This window comes from Anastrepha ludens, chromosome 6, assembly GCF_028408465.1.
Source record: "Anastrepha ludens isolate Willacy chromosome 6, idAnaLude1.1, whole genome shotgun sequence".
Taxonomy (NCBI): domain Eukaryota; kingdom Metazoa; phylum Arthropoda; class Insecta; order Diptera; family Tephritidae; genus Anastrepha; species Anastrepha ludens.
Genome location: NC_071502.1, coordinates 59,753,212 through 59,772,715, shown reverse-complemented (window position 1 = coordinate 59,772,715; position 19,504 = coordinate 59,753,212). Strand labels below are relative to the sequence as shown.

Here is a 19,504-nt window from a genome sequence, read left to right as displayed (position 1 = left end):
TGAATTCAAGTTTGTTATAAAGCAAAAGAAATATGGTATTGCTCATGATGTAATGGAAACTATACATATCGAACTTTTAAAGTTTAAACGACTTAAAACCTTAAACTTTTTTTCGGAATTTTAAAAAAGTTGTTTTTCATGCAGTAATATGGCTCATGCAATTTTAGTAAAAGTGCTAAGTTTTAGCCGCCTAAAAACCGTGTTCAGTTTTAGTATATTTCTGAACTTTATTCCAAAATGAGTTTCTTATAGAAACACGTGCACAAAATTAAAAAAAAACAAAAAAATTTCACAAACTGCAATTTTTCTATTAAAAGAATGATAGGCTGCAGCTTTGCATTTGAACACTCTTCTATTAAAAAAAACACTCTTATCTTCTATTAAAGCTCGAAGGTTCGTCTTAAGAGGTATTAAAAAGCTAGAAAATATAGTAATATAAAGAGGTTTCCAAACAGAGGTGTTATTTTGATATTCAAAGAAAAATGCTATTTTTTAATATAAATGATCGGTTCTTTATTTCATTATAAAGGGTACACCGTTAATACTGAAAAATAACATCAGGCAAATGACCACCACGACCACGCTTACAGGATAATATCCTTTTCATGAAATTTTCCATAACCGAATTGCAAAGTGGCTGCCCTATGTCCTCGGTAGCCTCACGAATTTCATCTTTGAGATCTTCAATCGACCCTGGGCTGTTGGCGTAGACCTTCTCTTTCACGCGGTTTCAAAGAAAAAAGTCAGAAGGTGTTAAATCAGAAGATCTCGGTGGCCAATTGTGATCACCTCTTCGTGAGATAACACGGTCCGGAAAGTTTTCCCGTAAACACCAATGGTTTCGTTGCTTGTGTGGCACGTAGCGCCATCTTGTTGAAAATAAACATTGTCCACATCAATTCATCCAATTCCGGCCACAAAAAATCGTTAATCATCTCCGATAGCGATATATAACACGTGCTATTGGAAAACCCTTTATATGAATGCGTAGTACTAAAAATATGCTTTCAACAAACTCTTTACTAATCAACTTCAAAAACAATTTGAAGTGAGTTGAAAAGCACTTGACTTCTTCGATAGCTTTGCCATACAAAATTACTCAGTTAAAAGCAAATCTCCAAGTTAGATGAACTCTACAGGGTACGGAGTGTCTGCTGAGTGAAGATAAACAAAAGACTTAAGACACAAACGCGCTCACTGCGACGTCTTGAAGCAAACAAAGCGTGACGTCACTTATTTCCAATGAGCTTTCTCAACTTATTTCCAGTTGGAAATCTGACAAAAAGAGTCAGAGTGCTTTTCAATAACACAAAGCTGAGCGGAGAGTATTTTGAAGTTGAACTTCTGCCCCGACAAGCAGTTGCTGATCATGTATCCAGATCACCGCAAGTGTTTCTGTGCACCTACTGGTGTTTACGCTAGAAGTGACTAAAACTATTAAGTTGTGCAATATAATACACTAATAAAGAATAAGGCAACATTTTGCATTTAAAGTGCTGAAAGTATTTCTGAGTGTTGCAACTGAATCAAAGAGCGAAAAAATTGTGCCAACTAAAGATAAAAAGTAATATTCTAATTAATTGTGCTGAACGTAATAATACACATACACATGTAAAATACACATACGTATGTATAAAAAAGTTTGCCGCTTTTTCTTTTCGTTATCGTTTCTGATTTTTGCCTATTGCTCTTTGTCCCGAAAAGTCTCGCGAGTTACTTGTGTGCTTTAATTAATGCTCCTCACTCCGCTTCTCGTCTCGCTGTCGCGTAAATTATTGCGCGCTGCAATTCATTACTCGCAGTTGGCTGGCCACATCAGCTGGTCGCTCATTGTACTCGTATGGCACTTGCCATAAACTCGGCGCCGCACACGCACACAAAGACCCCCGCGCGTCAACATTGCAACTCACTTGAGACTCTTTTGTTGATGAATTTGTTTTCTTTTTTTTAGATTTTTTCATTTAACTTTAGCTCAGCTCTACTTGAAATCCATTTCAGCTCCACCACTCCACGCCACTTCATAGCACTCCATTTGGCTATAATTAACGTGCGCTCGCAGGTGCCGCTTTTTATCTTATCCACGTTTTTCATCAAATGTTTTCTCTAGTCTTAGTATTTTCTTTTTTTTTTGTGTGCATCTATTTGTTTTTATATGTTTTTTGCTTTGAAAATTTTTACCGTAATTATTATTTTTTTTTACATTCTTTAGTTTTATTGCTTGCTTCATTTAGCGCTTTTTCCAATTCGTAGCCAATGGTTCGCTGTGATGGTGCATTGCAGTTCTCACGTTTTCTAGTTTTATTGAAGATTGTTGCATATTAATTAAGGTTTTTTCTGTTTTTTTTATGCTAGTCATTGTTTTTCAACTTTTATGTAGAATTTTTACATGCGCCAATGCATTTATAGATCAATTTAAGTGATTAATATGAGCTATTGGTGATAAAATTTATGTATCTACCAAGAAGATACTTTGTTTTGATGTGTAAGTAAAACTTTTCGATTGCAAAGGAATCTTTTTCTTCATTATGTCTAGAATTCCTCGATACTTGCACTAGCAAGCAAATACTCGATACTTTTTTCCGGAAGCAGAAGTAGTTTTGTTACTCGATAATTTTTTCGAGTTTGGTGGTTGGAATCAATAGGATTCGTGAAGGTGTTGAAATAGTTTCATCACATTCCCAAGGCTGCCGCTGCAGAAAGGATCGCAAAGCAATGCCGGCATGGATGCCTGATGGGCAATGTCCGGAGAGGTCACGTACCAGAAACATCTCGCGACTTTGCACGTCTGCGCTCGCTGAGTTGACGCAAATCTCACCTTCCCTGGTGGAATTTACTTTTCTTCCTGTAACGTCTGCGTGTGATTGATATTGAAAATTTCAAATTTTGCAATGCTTCAATATTTTTCGCGAGAAGAAACTTCGTATAAGACGACTCAAATAAACTTCTAATATGTAACACTAGAAAATGCCCTCCATGCGTTGCTACGCCTGACTAAATAAAGTAAAAAGAACCAAATAAATAAATAGCAAACAAACAAATTTTTGTTAATTTTTTATCTTTACTCAACGCATAAACACAGTTTTGGGCATCCCCATCCGATGTAGAGATGAACAATTTTTCCAGAGTACCAATTCAAAGTAAACTATAAAAAAATTGGCTATTGGAAGAGAAAAGATTGTTCAAGTTCATTCGAATAACATTTTAAACATTGACCTTTGACTTTATTTGTTATCGTTAGGGGTAACTGGAATACGTGGAATCAGCACTTTTTTGACTTTCCAAAAATTTGTAAAGCATGTGACTGTCTTGAGTGAATGGTAATTCTGTGCTTTTCTGCTAAAAATTATTAATAAAACTAATATAGAAAATTGTGTGCTGCATTTCGTTTATTTTTCCTATAAAATCCATTAAGTTAAGGTACGTTAAATTATCATAACCATCAGCTAGTGCAAGTTAAGAGTTAAATTTTGCAATAGAAAAATCTTTACTTCTAACTAACTTCATAGTTCTCAATTTTTGGCATATTTAAAAATAGCTTATTTTTGGCATAACTAAAATTACAAGAATTCAAAATTCAACTGGCATAACAATAAGGAATTTTAGAAAAACCCCCAACACAGCTATTTTTTTCTATTAAAGTACAAACTCTTGGACGAATAATGAAAAAGTGAATCAATCATGTTTTTTTTGTTTACTTTTTTTTAACTAGAATTACGTCTTGATTTTTGATTTTAAAAATATAAGTATATTCCAAATAAAGACTTTTCAAACCTCTTTCCCTTTCCACCCATATATTTGCGTTATAGTATATTTCAGTTTACTTAATTATTAAATTGAATTAACAACAGGTGGAAACCATCTCCAAAATTGTTCTCTAGAACAAACTTTCTTAGCTTGAGTTGACTCTCGTCCTGAATTATTTTAATAATAAATTATTAAGTAGAGTAGAATGGGGTAAGATAGGTATGGGGGCACAATAGGTAGGTGGGCTTTTCGTCGCACTGTTTTTGCAGAGGTCACTCGTCTTATGTGAATTGAATACGTGGTGGGGAACAACGTTCGCGACTGTCATTTCGACCGTCACCATTGATTAGTTATCCTAGTTCTGGCGTCGTTTAGTTTTTTGTGAGCTTTTCTCCGACATAGCATTTTTTTTATTCTACGGTGCAGTGCATTTAATGTATGTAAATATTTATCAGGTGAGTTTTATTTTACGTAGAAAATAATGCTGAACACGAATAATGTGTTAGTTTTTTGATATTTTTGTTTTTAAAAAAAATATCGATACTAACATAAAACATGTGCTTGGGGGCACTATAGGTCAGCCATCTGGGGGCATTATAGGTCACTACTTTTAATTGATAAAAATAAATTTTAATTGTTTTTGCAGCAAAATGGTGAGTAATTATGTGCGAAAAACGCCGAAACAAAGTGAAGAGGACGTAAAAAACGCAATCGCAGCAGTCCGAGATGGCGCTAGTGTTCGATCAGCCTCTAAACAATTTAAAATTCCGTTCGAAACATTACGTGCTCGCGTGATGAATTAAAGAAAAATTCCTAACTTTTATAACATGTGCAGTGTTCATACTCTATAAATAAAAGTTAAAACGTTAATTTCCAAGCCATGTACATTGTTCTTTTCCTCTCACACATAGTGACCTATCGTGCCCCCCGATTTTGAAAATATCGAAAAAAAGTACCTTTGTCTTATTGAATGCAGCTTCCAAAATATTTAGCCAAACATAAGTCAGTATAACCAAAATGTTAGCAGATAAATAACCTTTCAAAATCTTGCTTATTTTTCAAAATCAATGCAAAAACACCGTAGCAAGAGCTCTCCAAAAAAAATGACCTATCTTACCCCATTCTACTCTACTTAATATATTGATTTAATCTTTCAACAGGTGGCAACCCTGTTCAAAGATATATTTGAAATTTAGATTTTTTAAACGTCTTTCGTTTGATGAATTAATATCATTTCATTTATTTTATTATTTTTACTTGAACTTAATTTTTCAAACAGGTGGCAACCATATTCAAGAATAAATTCAAAACTTCAAAATTTTCAAACTCTTTTCCCCTGATTACTATATGAAAACATTTCATTTATTTGATTATTTTTGGTGGAACATAATTTTCCAAACAGGTGGCAACATCATTCAAAAATATAATAGAAATTTTGTTTTTCAAATTTCTTTACTTTGATTACCATATTAATACATTTCAATTATTTTATTATTTTTACATGAACTTAATTTTTCAAACAGGTGGCAACCATATTCAAGAATAAATTGAGAGCTTTAAATTTTTCAAGCTCCTTTCCCTTGATTACTATATGAATAAATTTCTATTATTGTGTTAATTTTACCTGAACTTAGTTTTCCAAACAGGTGGCAACACTATTTAAAAATACGGTCTAATCTTGGTAATTCGGACACTTGATAATTCGGACAGCGCGGTAATCTGGACACCAAAACGTTTTCTATAGAAGTCTCTGTAATCCGGACACCACGTATTCATGTACCTCTAAAATTCGGACACTTCTTTATTATCCAGTGAATATGCTAAAATAAAAAGGAATTCCGTTATTCTTTATTTTATTTTATAATCCTCCCCTGCTAACTACTTTGCGTGAATAGTGCGTTTAAGTGCTCGTCAGCCTCCTAGTTCATATTCATAAGCATATTTGCGTAATGTGTAGTTCAGTAGCTAATTTCAAACATTAACTCCATAATTTCTTTAACTGTGGACTGTATAAATTTAACTATGGCACCAGCAGCTAAGAAAAAACATACGTTTTTAACGATAGACCAGAAAAAAGAAGTTCTTAAGAAACTAAGTGAAGGACAGTCAATTCGACAGCTAGCTGCGCAATACAATGTAGGTAAATCTACAATTTCGGACATAAAATCAAGTGGATTAAAGATTGATAGGTAAAAAACGAAAACATTTTGTAAGAAGAGTTTACCCTCCTTTGATTATATTTTGCAGTTACATTGCTAGAACAGAATGTGGCCTTGGAAAGCGTAAAACTATGCGACCTGCGGAGTTTGAAAAGATGAAAGACCACTTGTATAAATGGTTTGTAAACGCAAGACGAAACAATGCACCGATTTCCTCGGAAATCATCAAAGAAAAGGCCAAACAATTCTGTTCCCAAATTTACGGACAAAGTGTGGAATTTGTGGCTAGTAACGGTTGGTTTAGTAATTTTCGTTCCCGATATGAAATTAAATTCTTAAAAATATCTGGCGAAAAACTTTCCAATGATTCTACTGCTGTGCAACCCTTTATTGAAAAATTGCGAAAGAAAATTGCAGAAATGGGCATTACGTATGATCAGGTTTATAATGCAGATGAGACTGCTTTGTTTTGGAGAAAACTTCCAGAAAAAACCCTTGCATTGCATAATGAAAAATCCGCACCGAGCGCGAAATTGGAAAAGAAAGAATAACACTTCTAGTTTGTTGTAATGCAACCGGAGAACATAAACCTCCATTGTTCATGATAGGGAAAGCCAAAAACCCCAGAGCGTTTAAAAATGTAAACCTTCCGCTTGGGTACTCCCATACCAAAAATGCTTGGATGACAGAGCAAATCTTTAAAAATTGGTTTGAAAACTCATTCGTTAAAGAAGTAAAGCGTTACTTAAAGGAAAAGAATTTACCAGCCAAAGCCATTTTACTGCTAGACAATGCAACTTGCCATCCCCAATCACTGTCGGATGTCGATAAGGACATATATGTTATGTTTTTGCCACCAAACTGCACGGCTCTTATACAGCCAATGGACCAAAATGCTATCCGAATTTTAAAGACAAACTATCGGAAGAGTTTTTTGTCTCTACTTTTGTCCAGCCCAACGAGCAATCTCCCGGAATCTTTAAAAAACTTTACATTTAAAGATGTGGCTTTTTTATCGTCTAATGCTTGGAAAAATGTGGATGAACGCGTGCTCAGAAAATGTTTTAACAAAATTCTTTATGACGAAGAATGGGACTCAGATGATGATTTGCCTCTTGCGATGCTACGGCCCAGCAGCTCAACTAAAATAATTGATCTTCTTGTTGAAATATCCCCTGATGTATATAATGATAACGAGATTACTGAGTGGTTGAATGACGACACTGATTTCGATATCAACGAGATTGAGGAAGAAGATAACGAGAACAGCAGTCTTGACGAAAATGAAAGTCAAGATCCTAAAATTTCGCACTCTCAAGCTATTGTCGCATTTGATAGTTGTATTAAATATGCAGAGGAACAGGAATTTTCATCCGGAAACATTTTAAAACTTGTGAGTCTCAGAGATATTGCCTTCAGAAAGAGAAATGAAACAAAATTGCGGCAAACGAATATATTGATTTATTTTACGGCCGAATAAAAACTAATATATGTACATATAACTCATTGAATATTAATCAATTTAAGATTAAATAAAAGTTTATTTCATTTAATTACTGATCTACTGATTTCTATTAAATTTTTAACCCACTCGATAATCCGGAAAATTCGATATTTCGGACAACCTCTGGTATTTAATTGTCCGAATTATCGAGATTATACTGTATAATCGAAATTTTATTTTTGAAATTTCTTTTCTTTGATTACTATATGGATATATTACACTCATTTTATTATTTTTCTTGAACCTAATCTTTTAAAAAGTTGCCAATATTATTAAAACATATACATATTCGAAATTTAGATTTTTAAACGATTTTTCCTTGGATTACCATATTGATATCCATATTGGATTACCATTTTATTATTTTTACTTGATCTTAGTTTGTTAATCAGTTGGCAACAGCCCTCCGCCTGTTTGGGCTGTGCGGTCTTGATATTTCTCCCCAAATGGAGTGACCTACAGTTTCAAGCCGACTCCGACCGATAGATGGTTTCTTATTCATAACAGAAATACACTCGAAGGTTTTCCATTGCCTGCCGAGGGGCGACCGCTTTTAGAAAAAAACTTTTTCTAACATTTTTGGTGCCTTATGCACGGAGATTCGAACCTACGCGTTTCCGAATCGTAGTCACACTAAGCCCATGCGGTCACAGTGGCCGTTATTTACAATATATATTATGCTAAATGCAAAAAATGTGACCGTAATATCCGAATGAGTTGGTGCGAATTAGTTCTAATTGCAGTCACTTCTAGGCAGACAATGGAAAACCTCTTTGCTCCCCATCTGCCATTTGCAAAAATAGTTTTGTGTGCATTTTGCTTTGTAAAATTTAAATAAGTAATACAAATCAATAAAAAACAATTGTAAAATTTTTAATTTAATAATAATTTAATTTGAATCATTGACACGATACATTTTATCTAAATTTATTTAGTACTCGACTCGATTTTCTGATTTCCCTATGAGGTAATTGGGAAAACAGAATTCGTTGGATAACAACAAAACGCGGAGCTAATGCACTAATTTTTGTGCAGCTAAGAATATACGGCTGGTCACTCAAAACATCGACGCCGACAAGCTTCAATTGGAGAATACAACCAAAAAGTCATCTGTTCGGTTGATGCCAGATTCGAAAGCCTTTTTAGAAATGAAACATCAAATGAAAGGAAGAATTATTTTCATGGCGTTCGTACTTCCGTAGTCAATATGCTATCATTAAAAAGCTTGTCCTAAGAACTATCTGCAGTTCGAAAGGATATATGGGTCAATTATGGTACGTATCTGTACACCCTAGCCGAACGTTTATAATTTTTGAAAATGACGTCGTATGTTAGTTATATTTTACACTTGTGAGCTAGACATCCATAGTATACAAACAGACAAGCAATCGAAGAGGTTTTTAGGCCTTATAGAGTAAAACAAGGATCGAAATATGAAATTCGTCAAATGCTTCCAAAATCTTGATTTACGACTAAAAACAAGTTTTGCGCGTAACTAAACTTATAAATTAACTAGGAGCCGATTATCAATTACAGGTTTAAGAAAGAATAAAAAAACTTGAAACAAACATAATTTGAATTAAGAAAACTTGCATTTTTTGGCTTGCTTTAACTTTGGCGATGTTTTTACGCACTATTTCATAAAAAATCGGCGCTAGTCCTGAAGTGATACAAAAAGAACCGTTAATAGTAACAAAACTCTCCTCTAAGTGTTTAGTTGTATTTATTCAGGACACTTATGGGACAACCTGTTCCAGCTAAGATACTGGAATTTGGTGCGGCTGAAAAATCAAGCAATCATTTGTAACGTAGAGGGGCAAATGTGAACAAGTAAAGCATACAAAGTAAATTATGAAGTGGAAAATGTGACGTCATATGCTGAGAAAGCCAATTTTTGTGGCGCGCCTTACTTAACTAATAGGACTATGAATAAGTTCGTGCGGTTTTTTTTCGAAATTTGAAACTTTATTGACGTAAAATGGTTACAAATTTAATATTCAAAATATTGTCCATCGCTTACTACTACTTTTTCCCATCTTTCTGGCAATTCACGGATTCCCTTTGTGAAAAATTCGGTCAGTTTTGCCGCAATCCACGAATCGATCCATTTTTTGACTTCATCGTAATTACGGAAGTGCTGGTCAGCCAGGCCATGTTGCATCGATCGGAAGAGATAGTAATCGGATGGCGCAAGGTCTGGACTATACAGCGGGTGGGGTAGGACATCCCATTTGAGCGTTTCTAAGTATGTTTTGACCACTTGTGCAACATGTGGCCGAGCATTGTCATGTTGCAAAATAACTTTGTCGTGTCTATCGGCGTATTGCGGCCGTTTTTCTCGCAGTGCTCGGCTCAAACGCATCAATTGTCGTCGGTAGACATCCCCCGTAATCGTTTCATTCGGTTTCAGTAGCTCATAATACACAACACCCAGCTGGTCCCACCAGATACACAGCATAACCTTCAGGCCATGAATATTCTGCGCCGACGTCGATGTTGAAGCATGGCCAGGGTATCCATACGTTGCCCGACGTTTTGGATTGTCGTAATGGACCCACTTTTCATCGCCAGTCACAATTCGATGCAAAAAACCCTTTCTTTTGTGCCGTTGAAGCAGTTGTTCGCATGCCATAAAACGGCGTTCAACGTCTCTTGGCTTCAATTCATACGGCACCCAATGGCCTACCTTTCGGATCATTCCCATGGCTTTTAAACGTTTGGAAATGGTTGATTGATCAACTCCCAAAGTTTTTGCAACCTCTTCTTGCGTTTGAGCCGGATCTTGATCGAGCAATTCCTCCAATTCGGTATCCATGAACTTTGGCGGCGCACCCTCGCGTTCTTCGTCTTCCAAGCCAAAATCACCACTTTTAAAGCGTGCAAACCACTTCTGGCACGTTCGCTCAGATAGAGCATGCTCACCATAAACTTCCACCAAGATACGATGACTTTCGGCTGCTTTTTTCTTCATATTAAAATAATGAAGAAGAATTCCCCGCAAAAACACATTATTTGGCACGAAATTCGACATTTTCAAGTGTGGTAAAAATATTGTTGTTTACGCTTCAAATAAAAAACTTATACTGACGTTTGTGCCTTACGACAGTAGCTCTCCAATGAATGTTTGGAAATGTGGATCGATGGAATAATAATCAAGTTACGCCATCTGTTGTAAAACCGAAACGAACTTATTCATAGTCCTATTACTATAAATAAATCTTAATGTGGCACGTAGCTGCATAAACGTCTCATCTTATTTGAGTGTGTCAGATCACTTAAACATACATACATGCTGAATGTGGTCCCCATACTTGGCTGGGAGTGTAGTAATACATAATTATGATAATTTACATTCTAAATTATATACTCTAATATATATTATAAGCCTTCCTCAGCAAACGTGAGAGCATAGTTTACATATAGTTTCACTGAAATTGCATGAAAGTAATTACTTAAACTGGGAATTGTCGAATGCTCAAGCACATGACAACGTATAGCAGTAAGATGTGATATGGATTATGGTATTTCATTTTTAAATGCTATGTTTTCTTTTTTTGCAATTATTAGCAATCACCCACACAAAATGATTTCATCAAGTTTGTGCTTTAAGTCGTGCTCGTTTGCTTCATTAGTTCGTCCAGCATAATTTCACCCCAAAACAGATCAAATCACAAAAAAAAAAAATACGTTTATAATTTTTCAGTATTTTAATATATCACAATAATACTGCGCTATGAATTCAGAGTAACTAAAGTGACCGCGTGGTGAGTAATAGCGTTGGATGGCCAACGGATGAAAGAAAGTTTCCTATGAGGTGCACATCTTATTTTCGTAAAACCATATAAATCGAAGTTGCAGAGTTTATGCAAATTAAAAAGCAAGCAACAAATTTACATCAGCACTTCAACTTATCCAAATTATTTAATTAACGAATGATAGAAATTTTTTTATGTGAAAGAAAATTCTCAATATCTTTTGCAAAAAAATTGTGACGGCACTTTTTAACGCTACTTCAAATATGCACCTTATTTTACCAAAATCCAATGGCTTATAAAACGGCATACCCGGAATTCTTCTGAAAATTCGGAGTATAAAGTACGAAATTTTCATAAAAAATTTGTAAATCTATTTTATACTTTTCTCAAAGTTTGAAACCTGTATTTATATGGATTTTGCAAAAGAATGAACTGCACTTTCATAAAAAAATCTAAAATTTTGGTAAAAACAAACAAATTCTTAAAACTTGTCAATAAATCTTAGTGTTATAGTTCTTTAATGCAGTGTAGTTTAAATTTTTTTTTTTTTCATATATAAAATATAATTTTTTGAATACATGTAGGAGAAATTAAAAGAATTAATATTGATCAATAAAATTTTTTTACCAAATTTACAGAGAAGTGCATTTTTCTCATCCGAATTATATGATAATTTTCAAATCGTTGGGGAAAGAGGCAAATATTAAAAATAAAAAACAAATAATAAAATAAATGTTTGCTACTGGCAAGCGTTATATATAGTTGCGAACATAATTTAAAAATATTAGTAAATAAACACTTTTTAAGGGTTTTTAAAATTCGCTTGTTGAAATTTCATTAAAATTACCCTAACCCTCTATGGGTAGATGGAACGGAATATTATTAATGCAAATTTATGCAGTTTGTCTACCATAGCTGCCTTACAAAAAATATCTATAGCTCTAAACAATTATATTTTTTGTTGCTTTTACTTTATACATCGCATCTGTTTTTGTGCGCCCAGAAGGGCCCATCAAATCATAGTACATATTGAGAAAATTATGCCTAAAACCCCATAAAAACATGCTATTGGGCATTTATGATTTTCCTTCTTGGAACAAACTTGGGTTAACCCTTTAAGCTCCGGGTATTACAAACGAAATGCCAAATGTTTTGAAGTTAGGTCGTAAATATGAATACTCTGTGGTTCTTTGGGCCGCTAATTACAAATCCGATATAACTTTTTCAAAATTCGAAATGGCATTAATCGGCGACACCAAAAATTTCAGAGAGCTCAGTTTGATGACCTCAACTAATTTTTTTGACTTTGCGTCAGCCGTATTCAATATGCGATTATGAATTTTGAAACCCAGTCATTGGACACTCCATCGACTCTAGAAACTTAATATTTTTCAGATTTCTAAAACAAGGGTCAAAATGAACTACACGAGTAAGAAATATTGAATTAAAATGTTCTACAAAAATATGCCCCATTAAATTTTATTATGACTTATATTTACATATAAGTATATTTATACTGTCGTAAAATCTTATGGGAAATGTAGATTTATGTGAGATTTTTTCAAATAAGAGATCAACTTGAGACTACTTTGTAAATTTTAAGGGCACTGTGGTGGAAAATTATGAAGATTTGGTCAGATTGTTCAGTATTCTACAACCATTCCTTCCGCTTTCATAAATGCTATACAGCATTATCGTCCAATTTGGTCACATAGTGTACTTGTAGAATAGTAATATAAACAAATCTAGTAGAATTAGCGAAATAATTTCTTTTGCGAATTCTTCACACAATGATTTATAACTTTTTTTATAATTTTTTCAAATTTAAATTTACATTTTAGAATGTACAATAAAATAAGCGATCGGGATTTTGACCAATAGTGGCTACTCTAATTTTCCTTATTTAGTGTGTGTTCTTTTTTTATAAAAAACGCCAATTATTTATTAACATACATATATTTTTTTATAAAAGATTAACTTATTATGCAACAAAAACCAATTATTCATTAATTTTCACAAAATTGAATACATTTTAATTCGAATTCTTAGGATAATTTCTTGGCATGCCGTTTTCTAGGCCATGCAATTTTAACACAATACAGGGTTTGATTGAAAAGTAATGAGCCATATTTTTTTTATGCTGTTTTATTACACCTTTTGGCTTATACAACTAATATTCTTCAAAATAGGACCCTTGAGCGTCAATACACCGCTGGTAGCGGTCCTTCCACTGCAGGAAACATTTTTTAAACTCATCCGCCGGAATCGCGTTCAATTCGGCTGTCATAGTTTTTTGGATCGCCTCGATGGAGTCGAAACGCCTCCCCTTCAGCTTTCTTTTCAGGCGCGGGAACAAGAAGAAGTCCGGAGGGGACAGGTCTGGGCTGTAGGGAGGGTGGGGAAGCACCAGAACCCCCATCTTGGCCAATGCAGAGGTGCAGAGGAAGGCGGTGTGCGCCAGCGCATTGTAGTGATGAAGGGTCCAATTGTCGACGAGGTCGAGCCGAACCCCGGCAACGCGGTTTTTCAGCCGGAGGAGCACTTCTTTGTAAAATGCCGCATTTACAGTGCTTTCTGGAGGTACAAACTGTTTAGCATTACGCAAAATTTGATCGAGTAACGTTGCTCCAACGATCGCTGCATTTTCTCCACTGCAAAATCCTAACACACTTTTAAAACAGCTTTCACGCGCGGAGCGATGTTGACTGCACCGCTGTTGCCAGCGAACTGGGACCGGTTTCTACTGGAAGGGGAAGGTCCAACGATCATTTTCCCTCACCAGCCGATTCGGTTGATCGCTTGGCAGACGCTCCGCGCGAGAAGGCTCATTACTTTTCAATCAAACCCTGTAAACTGCAAGTTGAAGTAACTATAACGTGCCGCTGATTTTTCAAAAGAAATTCCTTGACACTGTCACACAATTTTCTTCGTGCAAAGTAAGTTCGACAATGTGTTTTTTTTTTAAGAAAATGCCTAGCACCATCAGCCACAAAAATTGTCATAAATCAACGGAATTTTGTAGGTACTTGAAACTTACCGTTCAAAATTTAAGTTATAGCCCATGGAATTTTAAACTGCATACCATATATAATTACATTTTGTTTCAATTTTTTTATTGTTTTGACACAGCTACAGTTGTTTAAAATACTTTAATATAACTTTTTTTGACTCTAAATATACATATATATAATATTAGGCCGGGTCGATTTGTGGAGAGGCAAAAAAATCGCCCATTGCTCTGTGAAAATCATATTCTAGGGATCAAAATAAGAAACTTTGCCGAAGGAACCATACCTCTAAAACGAATTCTGATGTCCCCCAATTTGGGTCGAACTTTTTAGTTTCTTTTCTCATGTAAAGGCCAAAAACGGTGATATTTTGAAATGATTGTGTTGGGAACCCGCCAGGGGAGTTCCAGGGGGTGTGCCACTGGCATGGGTGGATCGGCCGTCCAAAGTTAGTGGGGGTCGGTCATACATTTGGACTCGATTGGAGCACTCTAAATAGGTCAAAGTGGGATTTTTTTTTTGTTTTCTTATTGAATTTATTTTTCGTCGTCATTTTTTTATTTGTATTTTTTATTGTTTGCTTACACTCAGCTGCAGCTATTTATATAACAAAATATTGCGCAATTTTACATTTTACTATCGCTTCGCTATTTTACTAATTTATTATTACAATAAATTTGCTTGTGTATATATAATATTTGCCCGGTATTTCGGAATAAGGAAGTGCGCTGAACGCGCGTGCAACAAATCCGCCAACATCAATGCTATAACTGCTGCTACTGCCTACGGCTATGGGCTTCAAGGTAGCAGCTGATGGTGTTGATAGTTAGTTAAATAGTTTTCATTTCATTTAGCTGTAGGAGCTCGCATGTATCTGTCATCAGCGTCACCGCCTTTGCGAACTTCATGGCCGCCAGCAGCACAGCTTCACAAATTACTCGTATTACTTTTTTGGCTACATAAGAAAAGGCAACATATTTTTGCATTTCGTTTTCTATTATTTTCAACTTTTACATAAACAACTTCTCATTATTTATGTATTTTTTTTTTCTTTGTCACCACTTAATTTTATTTATATGTTTTTCTGCACTAATCTCATTGTTGCTTTCAGTCATTAAAACGATAGGCGGTTTTGGTTTTTCGTGATATTGCCAACAAGGCCGGTCAACCTGCCGGTCCAAAGTTTACCAAGTGGCGATCACAAGACCTTGTCATATTTCTTTCGCTCAGAAAAGTGTTTGAATTTCTGTACATGCGAGTAAATCACATAAAAAATTTGTATACCCAATTTTTATGACCGCAAATCTTAAAGAAGTTCAAGTCCTAATTTTCTAAACAGGAAAAATACAAAAGAAGTGCAAAAATACTTATAGGTTTCAAATAAAACCAATTATATAGAAATTTACAACAAAAAAATGTTCAATTAAAGACCAAACCTAGCCTCGATTACTGAAATGACTTCTCACTAGCGTTTTAGCAAATTATCGAAATTACGCAAAATTAAATATTTCGCCAATTTCATAAGTAAAAGTCATTTAAGTGAGTTTTGATAAGTAAAATATCACTCGAAGTCATTGATGAGAGTTGCACTAGAGTTTGAAATGCTAAGCGGAAAGATCTTAGCGCTTAAGCGAGAAGTTATGTATGTTACCAAAACAGGTTAACATTTCGTTGCCTCAATAATTTTTATAAATCACTTATTACCTTTTATCACTTATTACCTTTATTAATGCCCGAGCTTAAATACGAGAAACGGAACCCCAAATGATAGGAGGGCTTTTTTCTAATAGCAATCGCCCGTCTGATGGCAATACCAAACCTTCGAAGTGTATTTCTGCCATGAAAAAATCCCTATAAAAAACATTCACCGTCGGCTTAGCACTGAAGGTCTCTTTATTTGTGGAACAAAGTGAAGACACGCACCACAAATAGAGAGAGGAGCTCGGCCAAACACCCAATAAAGGGTGTAAGCGCCAATTATGTATATATCAATATACGTACATGTATATAAGGGTGAAACAGAGAAGCGATTAAGAAGTGGATAGCCGTGTGCTTTCAAATGGACCTTATAAGCGAGGCCTTTGTACGAAATTCACATCAGGCTGATGCTTGAAATTTTTACTTGTTGTGACCGATGGCGCGTCACAATTCCCCTATCGCGTCGCATACTCTGTCTTCCAATCAACATGCTATTTAGGTTGCACAAGATTGGTTTTGGAAATAAGTTTGCAATATTTCTCAAAGTAGAAATATAATACTGACTTCCAGTTGGCTAAAGCTGCCATTATCAAAGTATAAATATATACAATTGGCGCTTACACTTCTGTTAAGTGCTTGGCCGAGATCCTCAATTTGTCTATTATCCGCAATTTTATGTCTTTCCGCAAATAGAGCGAACTTGCATTTTACGCCACCTCAGAAGAGCAGACGATTTTTATGACGAGTTTTTCATAACAGGAATACACTCGAATGTATGCCTTTGCCTAACGAGGAGCGACCGCTATTAGAATCAACTTTCTGTATCATTTGATACTTCATATGCGGTATTTTGAGTCTGGTACTACGAGTGATATTCACGCAGCAACCATTCGGTAATGGCGAGCAGTCAAACTAATATATGAAAAAAAACACACTGTGTAGACCACCCTGTAGTTACGAGAATGGATATTAGCCGCAGTGTGCCTAATCTTATAAATAATTCACAAAGACGTAACTTGCTCTTCTGTGAGAAACGAATCCCTTGACAATTCTAGATTTCTAGATTGATTTTTTTCCATCCGTCAGCTTATGTGGCACAAATTTTGAATTAATCTTAAAAATACCTGAATACCCAGTAAAAATGTAATACGCAATCCTCTGAGGAATAATCAGTGTTATTTCAATAACTTTCATAGACTATTTATTATTGTTTTAAATGGAATCACGCATATTCTCGATAGTTTCTGGTGATAGTCAGCTTTGTAGAGGTCATGGAGCATCATCAGCCTCGAGCATTCTCAATGCTCTTCTACCCGACTCAAGTCGTTGATGGCACTCGTAGATTTGCTTATGGGATAAGCAAACATTATGATGTGTTCTTTGAAACATTCAGCTTTTGAGACGTTTAAGAACCACGATGCTTCAATTCATATGACACCCAGTTTCTTACTTTTCAATGAATTTCATTTTTTCCGGACAGTTTGAAATGCCTACTTTGTCACTCTGAATGATTCTGATACCTCTGCTTGCAGTTTTCATGATTCTTCATAAAATAATGCCATAAATCTTCGTCTTTGAACTTTTCTGCTGGCCAGATTACTTGTTATATTTAATTAATGTCAAGCTAGCCACTTTTATAGTATCAAATTAAGAGCTAGTATATTTTCAACCATATAATATGTGGCGGCCACCGTAGCCGAATAGATTGGTGCGTGACTACCATTCGAAAGTGCGCAGCCTTGAATGTCCGTGCAAGAACATCAAATAATAGAAAACGTTTTTTCTAATAGCGGCTGCTTCTCGTAAAAACCATTTGCCGTTCGAAGGCGGCATAAAATTGTAGGTCCCCCCATTTGTGGAACAACAGCAAAATGCACAGGACAAATAGCAGGAGGAGCTCGGCCAAATACCCAAAAATAGTGTACGCGCTTATTCTTCACAACATTTAGTTTTTAAAATGTGCACTATAAACTTTCGAACGTATTCGATGTATTGCAGTAGAAAATTAAACCTGCTGTTTTTCGGCACTCATGTGGAAATCTTTGAACAAATAACTGTAATGAATTGAGACATTCTGACAACTGAAGTCAGCCATGTGATCGCGCATTGACATGATAATAGTAATAAAATAGCTCTGAACTGTCTATGACTTGTGACTCCATCAAGTTATACACTCTATATAAAAATTAAATGTCAACAAAATTTTCTTCATTCTTACGTCATTCTAAGTTATGTTAAATCTATGCTAACTGGATCTATACAATTTTTTGGCCCTCAGAATTCAATTAAATTTTCAAATCCACTTTATCGTACTCTGCTCCCAAATTGATATTTAAAATTTTTTTGGTTTATTTCAACTAAACTTGTTTCACCTGAACGTGGGTGAGCCTATTCAAGTTATCAATTCATAACATATTTGTTGTTGTTTTTTTTTTACTTATGAATTTTCTATATTTCGCTGTTGTGGCACTGATTGCCAAAAAACGTCGATTTAATATTGAATAAAGCTGCCCACAAACCAGCGGGAATAAAAGTTAGCGAAATACACCAATAACATCACCCACGCCTACACGTACGTGGAACATTGCATACTAACACACACCTATACAAATACACCAGATGTCGATATACAGCTTACCACTTTTCGAACGTCGATAGCGTTGGCGTTGGTGGCGTTGCAAACGTCAAAACAATACATTCGTAGATATCCAATTTCGGCGCGTAAATCGTTAACTTCTCTCCTCTTTTGTATTCGAAAAAAAAATTGATAGATTTCTTAGTATATCGCAAATTTCATTGATGCTGGAAGTTTTGTGGCATTGCAAAAGATTTTTATTAAAATAAATTTTTCATCATACGATTAATAATCGAACAAATGTTTTTGCTTTCTATTTTACTATTTTTTTGTTCTTTTTATTCAGTTATTTCAAGTAATATTTATTTTAAAAAAGCTCGTACCTCCACTATGGCTCGTATCTGCTTGCGTGCTAGCACACTCACAGCAAACAAAAATAATAAATAAATAAAAATGAGTTTTTGGAATGTTGTTGATTAACGCTAGTTGCGTGATTGCTTTGGCCATTTCGTTCGCCTGTACGCCAGTTTGCCTGTTTTGGGTGCCTGTTGCGCTGTTGAATATTTGCTTATTTCAGCTATTCGCATTTCTCGCGAACAAGTTTTCCCATTTTTCTTGTTAATTTAAGTATTTTTTAGTTAGTTTTTATTATTTTTTACAAACACTTCTGCTGTGATCTGTTATTGAATTAATTAAGCACCTATGCGCACACACACATATTTATATATATATAAAGCACGTAAAAGCGAAATCAACGTTAAATTAAAAATACAGTATTTATATGCACACATACATACATAGATATAGATATGAAATCTAAATTAAGTTTACTAGAGCGAAATTGGGTGGAGTGGTCAGTTGATAGAGAACACTTTCGCTAATGAATGCAATAAAGTTTTGACGTTATATGTGGCCAACAATTTTCCCCCTTTGCTTTGATATTTCGTCAGATTAAATTATATAAGACACCTTTTTTAATAGACTTAACATTAACGTCGTTACTGGATTTTCTGTTATATCGGCCAAATGGCCGCCGCGGCCTCAGGGGCACACCTCCATCC

General features: G+C 35.0%; 1 protein-coding gene across 1 annotated transcript in view; it reads left to right on the top strand.

Annotated features, from left to right (window-relative positions):
* The first annotated feature begins 1,368 nt into the window (after positions 1-1,368).
* Positions 1,369-19,504, top strand: part of LOC128867540 (filamin-C) — a 169,390-nt gene continuing 151,254 nt past the window's right edge. Inside the window, exon 1 of the mRNA XM_054108847.1 lies at positions 1,369-1,564. The gene's annotated coding sequence lies outside the window, so the exon portion shown is untranslated. The remainder of the gene's footprint in view (positions 1,565-19,504) is intronic.